Source organism: Salvelinus alpinus, chromosome 7 (genome assembly GCF_045679555.1).
Source record: "Salvelinus alpinus chromosome 7, SLU_Salpinus.1, whole genome shotgun sequence".
NCBI lineage: Eukaryota > Metazoa > Chordata > Actinopteri > Salmoniformes > Salmonidae > Salvelinus > Salvelinus alpinus.
In genome coordinates this window covers 25,857,272-25,871,724 of record NC_092092.1, presented here as the reverse complement: position 1 = coordinate 25,871,724, position 14,453 = coordinate 25,857,272, and the positions used below count along the sequence as shown (strand labels likewise).

The following is a 14,453-nucleotide window of genomic DNA, read 5'->3' as shown; positions in this document are numbered from 1 at the left end:
CGGGTACTATTTAATGAAGCTGCCAGTTGAGGACTTGTGAAGCGTCTGTTTCTCAAACTAGACACTCTAGTATACTTGTCCTCATGCACAGTTGTGCACCGGGGCCTCCCACTTCTCTTTCTATTCTGTTAGAGACAGTTTGCACTGTTCTGTGAAGGGAGTAGTTTTATTTATTTTCATTTTATTTTATTTCACCTTTATTTAACCAGGTAGGCTAGTTGAGAACAAGTTCTCATTTGCAACTGCGACCTGGCCAAGATAAAGCATAGCAATTCGACACATACAACAACACAGAGTTACACATGGAATAAACAAAACATACAGTCAATAATAAAGTAGAAAAATAAGTCTATATACAATGTGAGCAAATGAGGTGAGATAAGGGAGGTAAAGACAAAAAAAGGCCATGGTGGCGAGGTAAATACAATATAGCAAGTTAAACACTGGAATGGTAGATTTGCAGTGGAAGAATGTGCAAAGTAGAACTAGAAATAATGGGGTGCAAAGGAGCAAAATAAATAAATAAATAAATACAGTAGGGGAAGGGGTAGTTGTTTGGGCTAAATTATAGATGGGTTATGTACAGGTGCAGTAATCTGTGAGCTGCTCTGACAGCTGGTGCTTTAAGCTAGTGAAGGAGATAAGTGTTTCCAGCTTCAGAGATTTTTGCAGTTCGTTCCAGTCATTGGCAGCAGAGAACTGGAAGGAAAGATGACCAAAGGAGGAATTGCCTTGGGTGTGACCAGTGAGATATACCTGCTGGAGCGCGTGCTATGAGTGGGTGCTGCTATGGTGACCATTGAGCTGAGATAAGGCGGGGCTTTACCTAGCAGAGACTTGTAGATAACCTGTAGCCAGTGGGTTTGGCGACGAGTATGAAGGGAGGGCCAACCAACGAGAGCATACAGGTCGCAATGGTGGGTAGTGTATGGAGCTTTGGTGACAAAACGGATGGCACTGTGATGGACTACATCCAGTTTGTTGAGTAGAGTGTTGGAGGCTATTTTATAGATGACATCACCGAAGTCGAGGATCGGTAGGATGGTCAGTTTTACGAGTGTATGTTTGGCAGCATGAGTGAAGGATGCTTGGTTGCGATATCGGAAGCCGATTCTAGATTTAATTTTGGATTGGAGATGCTTAATGTGAGTTTGGAAGGAGAGTTTACAGTCTAACCAGACACCTAGGTATTTGTAGTTGTCCACGTATTTGAAGTCAGAGCCGTCCAAAGTAGTGATGCTGGACGGGCGAGCAGGTGTGGGCAGTGATCGGTTGAATAGCATGCATTTCGTTTTACTTGCGTTTAAGAGCAGTTGGAGGCCACGGAAGGAGAGTTGTATGGCATTGAAGCTTGTCTGGAGGTTAGTTAAAACCTCTCTTGGGTACGTGAGACGTTAGCGTCCCACCTCTTCAACAGCCAGTGAAACTGCTGGGCGCCAAATTCAAATACAGAAATACTCATTATAAAAATTCAGAAAACAAAACATATTTTACATAGGTTTAAAGATTAACTTCTTGTGAATCCAACCACCGTGTCAGATTTTAAAAATGCTTTACGGCGAAAGCATACCTTACGATTATTTGAGAACATAGCTCACTAGACAAATCATTACAAACAGTAACCAGCCAAGTAGAACAGTTACACAAGTCAGAAATAGAGATAAAATGAATCCCTTACCTTTGATGATCTTCATATGGTTGCACTCAGCAGACATTTATTTACTCAATAAATGTTCCTTTTGTTCGATAAAGCCTCTTTATATCCAAAAACCTTTTGTTTGCGCGTTTTCTTCAGTAATCCACAGGCTCAAACGCAGTCAAAACAGGCAGACAAAAAAAATCTAAATTGTGTCCGTAAAGTTCATAGAAACATGTCAAACGATGTTTATATTCAATCCTCATGTTGTTTTTAGCCTAAATAATCAATAATATTTCAACCGGACAATAACATCGTCAATTTAAAAGGTAAACGAGAAAGGCACTCTCTCGGTCTCGCGCATGAAAAAGCTCTGCGACACTTTAGGGTCCACTCATTCAGTCTGCTCATACTTGCTAATTTTTCAGAATACAAGCATGAAACAATTTCTAAAGACTGTTGACATCTAGTGGAAGGCATAGAAACTGCAATTTGAGTCCTAAGTCAATGGATACTGTAATGGCATTGAATAGAAAACTACAAAACCAACAAAAAAACGACTTCTTGAATGGATGTTTCTCAGGTTTTTGCCTGCCAAATCAGTTATGTTATACTCACAGACACTATTTTAACAGTTTGGGAAACTTTAGAGTGTTTTCTATCCAAATCTACCAGTTATATGCATATCATATCTTCTGGGCCCGAGAAGCAGGCAGTTTAATTTGGGCATGCATTTCATCCAAAATTCCGAATGCTGCCCCCTACCCTAGAGAAGTTATACAGAATGGTGTCGTCTGCGTAGAGGTGTATCAGAGAATCACCAGCAGCAAGAGCAACATCATTGATGTATACAGAGAATAGAATCAGCCCGAGAATTGAACCCTGTGGCACCCCCATAGAGACTGCCAGAGGTCCGGACAACAGGCCCTCCGATTTGACACACTGAACTCTATCAGAAAAGTAGTTGGTAAACCAGGCGAGGCAATCGTTTGAGAAACCAAGGCTGTCGAGTCTGCCAATAAGAATGTGGTGATTGACAGAGTCGAAAGCCTTGGCCAGTTCAATGAATACAGCTGCAAAGTAATGTCTCTTATCGATGGCGGTTATGATATCGTTTAGGACCTTGAGCGTGGCTGAGGTGCACCCATGACCAGCTCTGAAACCAGATTGCATAGCGGAGAAGGTACGATGGGATTCGAAATGGTCGGTAATCTGTTTGTTAACTTGGCTTTCGAAGACCTTAGAAAGACAGGGTAGGATAGATATAGGTCTGTAGCAGTTTGGGTCTAGAGTGTCACCCCCTTTGAAGAGGGGGATGACCGCGGCAGCTTTCCAATCTTTGGGAATCTCAGACGATACGAAAGAGAGGTTGAACAGGCTAGTAATAGGGGTTGCCACAATTTCTGCAGTTCATTTTAGAAAGAGAGGGTCCAGATTGTCTAGCCCGGCTGATTAGTAGGGGTCCAGATTTTGCAGCTCTTTCAGAACATCAGCTATCTGGATTTGGGTGAAGGAGAAATGGTGGGGGCTTTGGCGGGTTGCTGTGGAGGGTGCCGGGCAGTTGACCGGGGTAGGGGTAGCCAGGTGGAAAGCATGGCCAGCCGTAGAGAAATGCTTATGGAAATTCTCAATTATAGTGGATTTATCGGTGGTGACAGTGTTTCCTAGCCTTAGAGCAGTGGGCAGCTGGGAGGAGGTGCTCTTATTCTCCATGGACTTTACAGTGTCCCAGAACTTTTTTGAGTTAGTACTACAGGATGCATATTTCTGTTTGAAAAAGCTAGCCTTAGCTTTCCTAACTGCCTGTGTATATTTGTTCCTAACTTCCCTGAAAAGTTGCATATCACGGGGGCTATTCGATGCTAATGCAGAACGCCACAGGATGTTTTTGTGCTGGTCAAGGGCAGACAGGTCTGGACTGAACCAAGGACTATATCTATTCCTGGTCCTACATTTTTTGAATGGGGCATGCTTATTTAAGATGGTGAGGAAGGCACTTTTAAAGAATAGCCAGGCATCATCTACTGACGGGATGAGGTCAATGTCATTCCAGGATACCCCGGCCAGGTCGATTAGAAAGGCCTGCTCGCAGAAGTGTTTTACGGAGCATTTGACAGTGATGAGGGGTGGTCGTTTGGTCGCAGACCCATTACGGATGTAGGCAATGAGGCAGTGATCGCTGAGATCTTGATTGTATTTGGAGGGCGAGTTAGTTAGGGTGACATCTATGAGGGTGCCCGTGTTTACGGATTTGGAGTTGTACACAGTGTTGTACGAGATCTTCAGCTTCTTGGCAATTTCTCGCATGGAATTGCCTTCATTTCTCAGAGCAAGAATAGACTGACGAGTTTCAGAAGAAAGTTCTTTGTTTCTGGCCATTTTGAGCCTGTAATCGAAACCCACAAATGCTGATTCTCCAGATACTCAACTAGTCTAAAGGAGGCCAGTTTTGTTGCTTCTTTAACCCTTTCATGCGTGAGTTCCAAATATCTCTAACGGTCACCCCGGCGTGAGTTTTTTTATGCACGTGATATTAGAACGTTCTCTCCATTCCAGAATGCGTTTGTTATGTAACAGTACATTTCATCCGCGCTGCCCTCAAACAAAAGCACGCAGCCTGTTTTTATTTGTCAATTTTAAATTATTTTCTAACAAGTTTTTTATTTTCTAATAACAGTTGAAATGAGGTGTGTTCCGCCTCATTCATTCACAAAAAAGTAGTCATTTTTACTTTTGCGGACCAATTAATTTTTTTGACATTTCTGACCCGGACAAAATTCCCCAAACACTTCTCAATTGTTTGTGCAGGACATTTACTCATCTGCCGTCCTGCATACACGTGTTCATATTATTCCACCTGTCGACTGCATCGAAATCAAAGTTGTTTTCGTTACCAATAATACCTTTGGAAATGTGTGCGTTTCTATCAAAGTGCCTTATTACGTTATAATAGTTTCTGCATGTCGTGTTATGTCGTTTCTACTGTAGCATCATGTTTTTGTGTATATTCCTTATAACCGCGGACACGCGATGTAACGTTACTCATTTTATAACATTTATGGTGTTATACTCAATGCTTGGGTAGCTAGCTACATTCTCCTATTAGCTCTGGAAAACAATGCTAATTGCGTCAGGGAAGTATTAGCATGTGTTGTATTTTGAAGCTACCCTGGCCTTATGACTCCCAAGTAGCACAGCGTCTCAGTGCTAGAGGCGTCACTCCAGACACCCATCTTCAAATCAAGACTGCGTTTCTATCAAAGTAAGTGCCTAATTACGTTATTGTGTCGTGTTATACCGTTTCTACTATAGCTCACTGTGTGAATGGAGCATAATATATTTGTAAATATTCCTTATAACCGCGGACACGCGAGATAACGTTACTCATGTTACTCACCTTTTATGGTGTTATATTCAATCGTGCTTATGTAGCTAGTTACATTATTCTATTAGTTCTGTAAAACAATGCTAAATGCGTCAGAAGTATTGGCATGTTGTATTTTGACGCTACCCTGGAAAAATATCTTATACCACTTGGTCGTTTTGAGTGCATTCCACAAAGCTGTTTATCATCCACTGCCCCCATTTTGAGGTAATAGTCAAGCACGCAGTCTGGTTTGATGTTTCTCTGTCTGGTTTGTTTCTCTCTCCCGTCAGGTGGTCCACCTTCCCTGTGGCCTACATGGTTGCTGTATGGACAGTGGAGAGGACATGGACGTCTCGTTTGTCATGCCACTTTACTGCCAGCTGTTAACATTTCTTATTTTGTATAACGGGTCATTTAGGATGGTAGTAGCGTTGATGAAATGCAGTCATAGCAGCAGAACTAGAAAGCAGTCTTTACTGTCACCAGGAATGTATACATTTCACTAATTGTGGTTGTCCCCCACTCCTGGCTCTCTCTTATCCTGTAGCTCCAAGGCATAGCGATTGGTCTCTACTATGTCTCCCACCAGCTCCTCTGTCAGAAACAACTTGAAGCACTCTGCCTCAGTTGGAAATGGCAAGGGGCGTTGCACTCCAGACTGGGACTCATCAAAGCAAACACCAGGGCCAGGGGGGGTGAAACAGCAGGGCCAGGAGGGGTGAAACAGCAGGGCCAGGAGGGGTGAAACAGCAGGGCCAGGAGGGGTGAAATGACTGGTGGCCTTCCAGCTACCACAGAACTCCTGTACTTCATCCACTGTTGGTATGCCTCCATCACTACCAGCATCTTCAAAGGGAACTGGGACTTTGTCAGTGGACAAGGGAAATTCAGATTCAGGGTTCTCAATGGCTACAAGGTTGGGGGGCAGCTCCTCACTGTCACTGTCAGAATCTGATTCCTGAGTTTCATACTCAGACTCATTGTCAGAATTTTAAAAAATCTCCAGAATTTCCACATTTGTTTGTTGTCTCCTTTTGAAAGACATTGCTAATGCTTCAGCTCATCTCACTAGCTACATACATAAACAACAACACTGAATGGTTTAGAGTCAGAGGGTACGTGGTTGACTGCCGGCACGTGCCACTTGTATCAATAAATCACTATCAGAAAATGTTTTGTGTGGCAATTATTTGTGTATTTACGGTTTTATTCACATGTTTTCAAATCTAGGTGACAAATCATGCATTCCGATTCTTGCACAGATTGTAATGGGCACATATGTGTGTAAAATACTTTTTTGAAGGTTGTACTGATTATGATGAGCTAAGCTAATTCCAGCTGTGTAGTCATGTTTGTTGACATTCAATGCATTCTGGGTTCACGTAATCGTCTGTTTGACCAAAGATGTTATAACAAAATGAGGTGAGTAAGAGTTCACTCGTTTTTTGAGGACTTCCGGAAATGAATGGTGGGATGTGAACGACGGTAGACGACACACCCCTTCAACATGCATACTATAAACAGACCAATCTCGTCTTCTCTTATTATCTTCGGTTTCTGTGAGGAAAAAAAATGCATGGCTGCGCGCTGAAACTAATCGTCGGATTACTTTCGATTTCTAAAAAGTGCTTTACCTAATTATTTCGATCAATGGTGTGCTCACCCGTGATGTGATTAATTATACATAGTAATTGCTATTAGCTAATTCATATTGTAGTTTGTCAGCCGAGAGTTAGAAAATATGACTGCTTGTGTTGGGTCAATCTTTCCTCAGTTAGCGCTAGGACAAATGTAGCCTACATTTTTCCGGTTAGGATGATTGTATTTTGCTATATATTCTTCTGTGAATATCTGAACATTGAATCCAAAAATAAACTGCTCACATTCTGGACAGAACTTTGTAAGGACTGTGTTTGTGTAAATAGTTTCTGAAAAAAGTGTGGCCAGCTCAAACGCTGATTGTTGCGTCATTCGAAACTGGCCGTTCTAAACGAGCGTTCTAAATGAGTGTTCTAATCACACGGGTGTGATCGTACGCTTCAGGGACCACTGTAGAACGATCACACCCGTGTGATGGTACGTGTGAAAGGGTTAATCAGGACAACAGTTTTCAGATGTGCTAACATAATTGCAAAAGGGTTTTCTAATGATCAATTAGCCTTTCAAAATTATTAACTTGGATTAGCTCACACAATGTGTCATTGGAACACAGGAGGGATGGTTGCTGATAATGGGCCTCTGTACGCCTATTTAGATATTCCATAAAAAAATCAGCCGTTTCCAGCTACAATAGTCATTTACAACATTAACAATATCTACACTGTATTTCTGATCAATTTGATGTTATTTTAATGGACAGAAAATGTGCTTTTCTTTCAAAAACAAGGACATTTCTAAGTGACCCCAAACTTTTGAACGGTAGTGTGTGTTTGTGGACTCAAATACCAATGAAAAGTCAGTAGAAAAGATTGCTTTATGGTTCACCTATCTCTAGTCTCTTCTCAGAGTAAAAGACTGAAAGACTGAAAGACAGTATTAAATCACTTTAAACACGTTAATCACTTTATTAGCTTATTGAATGCTTAATTAGTACATTAGCAATATTACCAAGGCCAATCACCTGTTTCACTGTTATAACTTTTTATTAACTCTTTGTTGAATTATGGTTGGAAAACTGAATGGTAGTTTATACTTCTCAGACATGTCCCTTGAAGTAAATTGAAACTAGTTTCCTACTTTCAATACTTCGCAGAATGACAACTGGAATTAAAGAACAAATAAGTAAACACAGCGTCGCCTGAATAATTGAATGGATAGATGTTTTCTCTGCTAAGGTAAAAATACATTTTAATCAGTAACGATGACAAAACATTGCCAGACACATGTTTACCATTCTCTGTCCTTTTCACTGCCCTTGTCTATAATCTGATTCAAATCATCTTCAAGGGGGTTTGTTTGCACACGCATGCGCCAGCGCACGCGCACGCACACACACACACACACACACACACACACACACACACACACACACACACACACACACACACACACACACACACACACACACACACACACACACACACACACACACACACACACACACACACACACACACACACACACACACACACACACACACACAGCCAATGATGGGAATCAGACTTTCTTTGAAAACAGCCAGCCCAGCCTCTATATCAAAAGAACAAATGATCTTGGAGGAGTGGACTTTGTGCATCCACCATGCTGGTACAATCTAATTTGCCTTTTGATTGACACATTTATAAGGGGGCAGCATGCTTTTGATGCATTCAAAGTCTCTCTCCCACATCCAGGTACAGACAAAGGCCTGCGTGGGTTATTCCATACTGACTTTGTGGCTATGCACTGTTGCTGTGTTTGATTGAAGCATGAATGACTCCATGTAAATAAAGTTTGCTTTGTATTGTCTGAAGAATCCACCAGCTTCTGTTGTTTTGAGTAATGTCACAATTTGTACATGTGATTGTAATAATGAGCGATTCAATTAATTTGAAAAATATATGGTTTAAGTTTTTGAACGATGCACCATGGTGCCTTGATGAGAACATGACCAAGTGGAGCAGATTACTGTTAGATTTGAGGGCACTTCTCCCTCACAGCTTTTGCCCGTTCAAGTCACGAGCCATAGCCTGGTGACCGTAATGGAACTCCCTCTGTAATGCATTATCAAGACAAAGCTCCCAAAGTCATTCCGTGTGCAGCCAGTCTGGCAGTTATCAGGGCACCTCCATCTCTCTATGCCTTGTCAGCTGTATTTCACACTCATTTACACAGCCGTCCCCAAATTTGGTTGAAATTGCTTGTGGTGAGGAAATGTGCCAAAAACGAATGGTCAATTTGTGGTAAATATTTAAATGATAGTATATGCAAGTTCAGGGTAGTCTCCATGACATAACTACTCACTAACCATTTGTTTCCCCCTCTAAACACACACATCTCATGCTACGCTAGGAGCCCCAGTTGTAGTTGCACAAAATGACTGTATACATAAATGCATGGGTTTTCCTGCTTTATGTTTTAAGTCTTGCACATGAACATTCTGTATTTAAAGTCATTGCTGTACTTTTCTTTAGTTTTACTGCTTCATAATCTTAAAAGGTCAATTTTAAAAATCTCTGCATCTCCTAAAAGAGTTGGAGTATTTAGTATGTTGGTATCATTGCAAAGTAAACTAATCATAAAATAATGGGGATGGGGGCTTTTCTCAGATTCACAAGAAGGTGTCCTTTTATCAAGTTAGTAATTGGCCCTGATGGAGTTGTCTATGATACAGATTGTTACTCTCTGGGCTCTGGTCAAAAGTAGTGCACTAACAATTGGCCTAGCGTCGTCCGGGTTAGGGAAGGTTTGGCCGGTAGGGATATCCTTGTCTCATTGCGCACTAACGACTCCTGTGGCGGGCCGGGCGCAGTGCACGCTGACCAGGTCGCTAGGCGTACGGTGTTTCCTCTGACACATTGGTGCGGCTGGCTTCCGGGTTGGATGCGCGCTGTGTTAAGAAGCAGTGCAGCTTGGTTGGGTTGTGTTTCGGAGGACGCATGGCTCTCGACCTTCGTCTCTCCCGAGCCCGTACGGGAGTTGTAGCGATGAGACAAGACAGTAACGACTAACAATTGGATACCACGAAATTGGGGAGAAAAAGGGGGTAAAAAAATAAAAAAATTAATAGTGCACTATATAGGGAATAGGGTCCCATTTGAGACATACACATAGTTGTTATTCAAATATATGCCTAAAAATAAATGGCAACTGGCAAAGATAAGAGCAGAAGAGTAGATGTCACATTAGCGCCACACTATAAGCGTAAATAGAGCAAGTCATCCCAATCACACATGTGACTGTAGAAGGAAACGCTTTCTCGACAGACAACCAATGCGCGGAAATAATCTGAGATGATCGACAGCCCTATCCCACCAGTGACAGCTGTATATTCGTTTCCTGAGAGCAAAGAGTGGGGAAAGGAGGAAAATATAAGAGTTTTTTCTGCAGGAGAAGATGTCAGGAAGAATTGACGTACAGCGGATTTGGAAGATATTCAGACCCCTTGACTTTTTCCACATATTGTTACATAACAGCGTTGTTCTAAACAGTATTACATAATTTTTTCCTCCTGATAAATCTACACACAATACCCCATAATGACAAAGGGACAACAGGTTTTTAGACATCTTTGCAAAAGTATTAAAAATAAAAAAACAGAAATACCTTATTCACATAGGTATTCAGACCCTTTGCTATGAGACTCGAAATTGAGCTCAGGTGCATCCTGTTTCCATTGATCATCCTTGAGATGTTTCTACAACTTGATTGGAGTCCACCTGTGGTAAATTCAATTGATTGGACATGATTTGGAAAGACACACACCTATCTATTTTAAATACAACAGTTGACACTGCATGCCAGAGCAAAAACCAAGCCATGAGGTCAAAGGAAATGTCCTTAGAGCCCCGAGACAGGATTGTGTCGGGGAACAGATCTGGGAAACACTACCAAAACATGTCTGCAGCATTGAAGCTTCCATCATTCTTAAATGGAAGAAGTTTGGAACCACCAAGACTCTTCCTAGAGCTGGATGCCTGGCCAAACTGAGCAATCGGGGGAGAAGGGCTTTGGTCAGGGAGGTGATCAAGAACCTGATGGTCACTCTAACAGAGGTCCTCTGTGGAGATGGGATAATCTTCCAGAAGGACAACCATCTCTGCAGCACTGCACCAATCAGACCTATATGGTAGAGTGGCCAGACGGAAGCTACTCCTCTGTATAAAGCACATGACAGCCCGCTTGGAGTTTGCCAAACGGCACCTAAAGGACTCTCAGACCATGAGAAAGAAGATTCTCTGGTCTGATGAAACCAAGACTGAACTCTTTTGCCTGAATGCCAAGCGTCACGTCTGGAGGAAACCTGGCACCGTCCCTACGGTGAAGCATGGTGGTGGCAGCATCATGCTTTTGGGATGTTTTTCAGCTGCAGGGACTGGGAGACTAGTCAGGATAGAGGGAAAGATGAACGTAACAAAGTACAGCAATATCCTTGATGAAAAAATGCTTTGGAGCGCTCAGGACCTCAGACTGGGGAAAAGGTTTACCTTCCAACAGGACAACGACCCTAAGCGCACAGCCAAGACAACGCAGCAGTGGCTTCAGGACAAGTCTCTGAATATCCTTGAGTGGCCCAGCCAGATCTTGAACTTTAACCCGATCGAACATATGTGGAGAGACCTGAAAATATCTGTGCAGCGGCGCTCCCCATCCAACCTGACAGAACTTGAGAGGATCTGCAGAGAAGAATGGGATAAACAGCCCAAAGACAGGTGTGTCAACCTTGTAGCGTCATACCCTAGAAGATTCGAGGGTGTAATCAACAAAGTACTGATTAAAGGGTCTGAATAGTTATGGAAATATGATATTTAATTCTTGTTTTTTACATTTACTAAAATTTCAAAAAAACTGTTTTTGCTTTGCCATTATGGGGTACTCCCCTCATGTGTAGATTGATGAGGGGAGAAAACTATTTAGTCAATTTTAGAATAAGGCTATAACGTAACAAACTGTGGAAAAAGTCAAGGGGTCTGAATACTTTCTGAATGTACTGTATATAGCTGTAACCCACAATTCTTTCTGCCTCTGGGATTGTTTAAATTTTTTTGTTCTACCGGTTCACGGATGAAGATGGAGGATGATGCCAGAGCCCTCCTTTTCTTCTGGAATAAGCAGCCGCCACTGCCGGTGAGTCACCTGCCACCTACACCCCGCACCCTCCTCTTAGCTTTCCATTTATATCCCAGTCTGTAATGGCAGTGAATTACGCTGACAAAGTAAGTGCCCGCGAAGCTGTCAGGAAGACACAAGACAGCCGAGTTCAAGCCGCTCTATGAATTTAGGGCAGAAAAGGAAGGCATGGAATGGTACATCACTATACTATACTGACTGCCTATGGTCCATGATCAAAAGTAGGGCTCTAAATAGGGAATAGGGGGACATCTGGGATGCTGCCAATGATCTGTCTGCTGGTATGATCCCCTGGGTGAGGCGGAGCAAAACAGGGCCATAAAGTTTGTCTTGGCCAGTGAAAACATGCGCAGCAGCATGCTAATTCTAGTGAAATGCATTGTGGGTCTAATGACCAGCCATGTGTATTCTTATCGCACGTGCACATACATGCAAGAATGCACACACGCACAGGCAATCCTTTTTCCTTTCCTTTCCTTTCCTTGACCCTGCCTAACACTGATTCGGCTTTGGTGGAGAAGCAGAGGATTATGTCAGCTTTGTTTGTTTCCTGGAAGGAAGGAGGAAGGAAAGGAGAGAAAACAGCACATTAACCTTTAACGAGTCACCAACCCTGATCCGGGAGCACCCCCCACTCCCCCCCCCACTGAGTAGCATAGCTAGCATAGCGTCACAAGTAAATTGTAGCATCTAAATATCATTAAATCACAAGTCCAAGACACCAGATGAAAGATACAGATCTTGTGAATAAAGCCACCATTTCAGATTTTTTAAATGTTTTACAGGGAAGACACAATATGTAAATCTATTAGCTAACCACGTTAGCAAAAGACACAATTTTTTTACTCCAACAGTTTTTTCCTGCGTCAGTAGCTATCACTAATTCGACTAAATAAAAATATATATAGCCACTAACCAAGAAACAACTTCATAAGATGACAGTCTGATAACATATTTATGGTATAGCATAGTTTTTTTTGGAAAAATGTGCATTTTTCAGGTATAAATCACAGTTCTACATTGCAGCTGCAATCTGAAATAGTGCCGACGCAGCCAGAACAATTACAGAGACCAACGTCATATAACTAATTACTCATCTTAAAACATTTCAGAAAAATACACAGCGTACAGATATTGAAAGCCCAACATCTGGTGAATCCAAACAATATTTCAGATTTATTAAATGTTTTATAGCGAAAACAAAATGTAGCGCTAAATTAGCATAGCCACGCCAGCCAGAACCAGCTGGGCGCCCACGACCAGTTCACATGCACGACAGATATATGAAATAACATCGTAAATTGGGTCTTACTATTGCTGATCTTTCATCAGAATGTTGATCAAGGTGTCCTTAGTCCTGATGAGTCGTTCAATCCATTCATAATGGCAACTTTCCCTCTTCATTTAGCATAGGTACTGGTCGACTGGCACGGATCTGTCCAAAGTAAAAAAAGTCACAGAACGGAACACGGCAAAACTCCCGAAAAAATTCAAATAATCTGATTAAACTATATTGAAAAAACATACATTACGATGATATGGTCACATGTATCAAACAAACTTCGAGACGGAGATAGTTTTCATCCGTAACGGCAGCAAAACAGTAGACAATCGCACCTCCAAATCGCGCGATTCAGAGAACCGGAAGTTGTCGGTCACGCCAAAGAAATAGGTCTTATTTCACGTCAGTACAAGATAAACAAAAAATTTCTCCTCTGACGTCCTCTTGACACCCAGAGGAAGACGAATGAAGTGTGTTTCGGGTCATAGGTGGCGTGACCATATATAGGCAGAGCGTTGAAGCGAGCATACACATCTTGCATTCTTCTTCTTGGTCAGGGAAAGTGCTGTCAAATGACTTCTGTTTCACTCAGAGACAAAATTGAAACGGTTTTAGAAACTAGAGATTGTTTTCTATCCAATGGTATTAATTATATGCATATAGTAAGAGCAATAATTGAATAAGAGGCAGTTTAATCTGTAGAGCAAATTATGCTAATGCGAAAACAGCACCCCCTGTATTCTCAAGAAGTTTTAAGACTTTGTGAGCTGGGAATAGCCGCCAAGGGAGTTTTTTCCCCCTGCTTTTGTCCTCCAAAATGGAGACAGCGAAAGCAGGGGATGAGTCCCGAATGGAACCCTATTCCCTGTAGGCCCTGGTCCAAAGCAGTGTACTATTGTGGAATAAATAGGGTGCCATTTGTACACCCACAGACAGCTAGCTTAACTTTACCTTCTCCTTATTGTCCAATAAGCAAATGATATAGACAGTGCCTTCAGAAAGTATTCACACCCCTTGACTTATTCCACATTATGTTGTGTTACAGCCTGAATTCAAAATGGGTTCAATAGATTTATTAATACCTGTTATTGTGCTCCAGAACATGTAGACGTACACCTTTTAGCACAATTACTGAAACACAGATGGTTTCATTGTGCATTTAAACAACAACCTTGATATAGTGATTCATTCATAACATATTGATGATAATTAGCTTCAGTACACAGATATAAACCTGTATGATACTAATTGCCTTCTAATTGCCTGTCTCCACAACCTGGGTGAGTTATTCCAGCCTGGGTGTGTGTGTTTGCGGGTTTTTGTGTGTACATTTCTGCGTACGTGCATGTGTGTGTTGTGGTGTTGTTATTGTTTCTATTGAGGCATCATGCTACGCTCCA

The 14,453-nt window shown here is 42.0% G+C and overlaps 1 long non-coding RNA gene across 1 annotated transcript; it reads left to right on the top strand.

The window, feature by feature from the left end:
* The first annotated feature begins 4,102 nt into the window (after positions 1-4,102).
* On the top strand, positions 4,103-6,176 carry LOC139580666 (uncharacterized). The gene is made up of 2 exons (XR_011676086.1): positions 4,103-4,898; positions 5,294-6,176. It is a non-coding gene; the product is annotated as an uncharacterized lncRNA (long non-coding RNA).
* Positions 6,177-14,453: the final 8,277 nt, after the last annotated feature.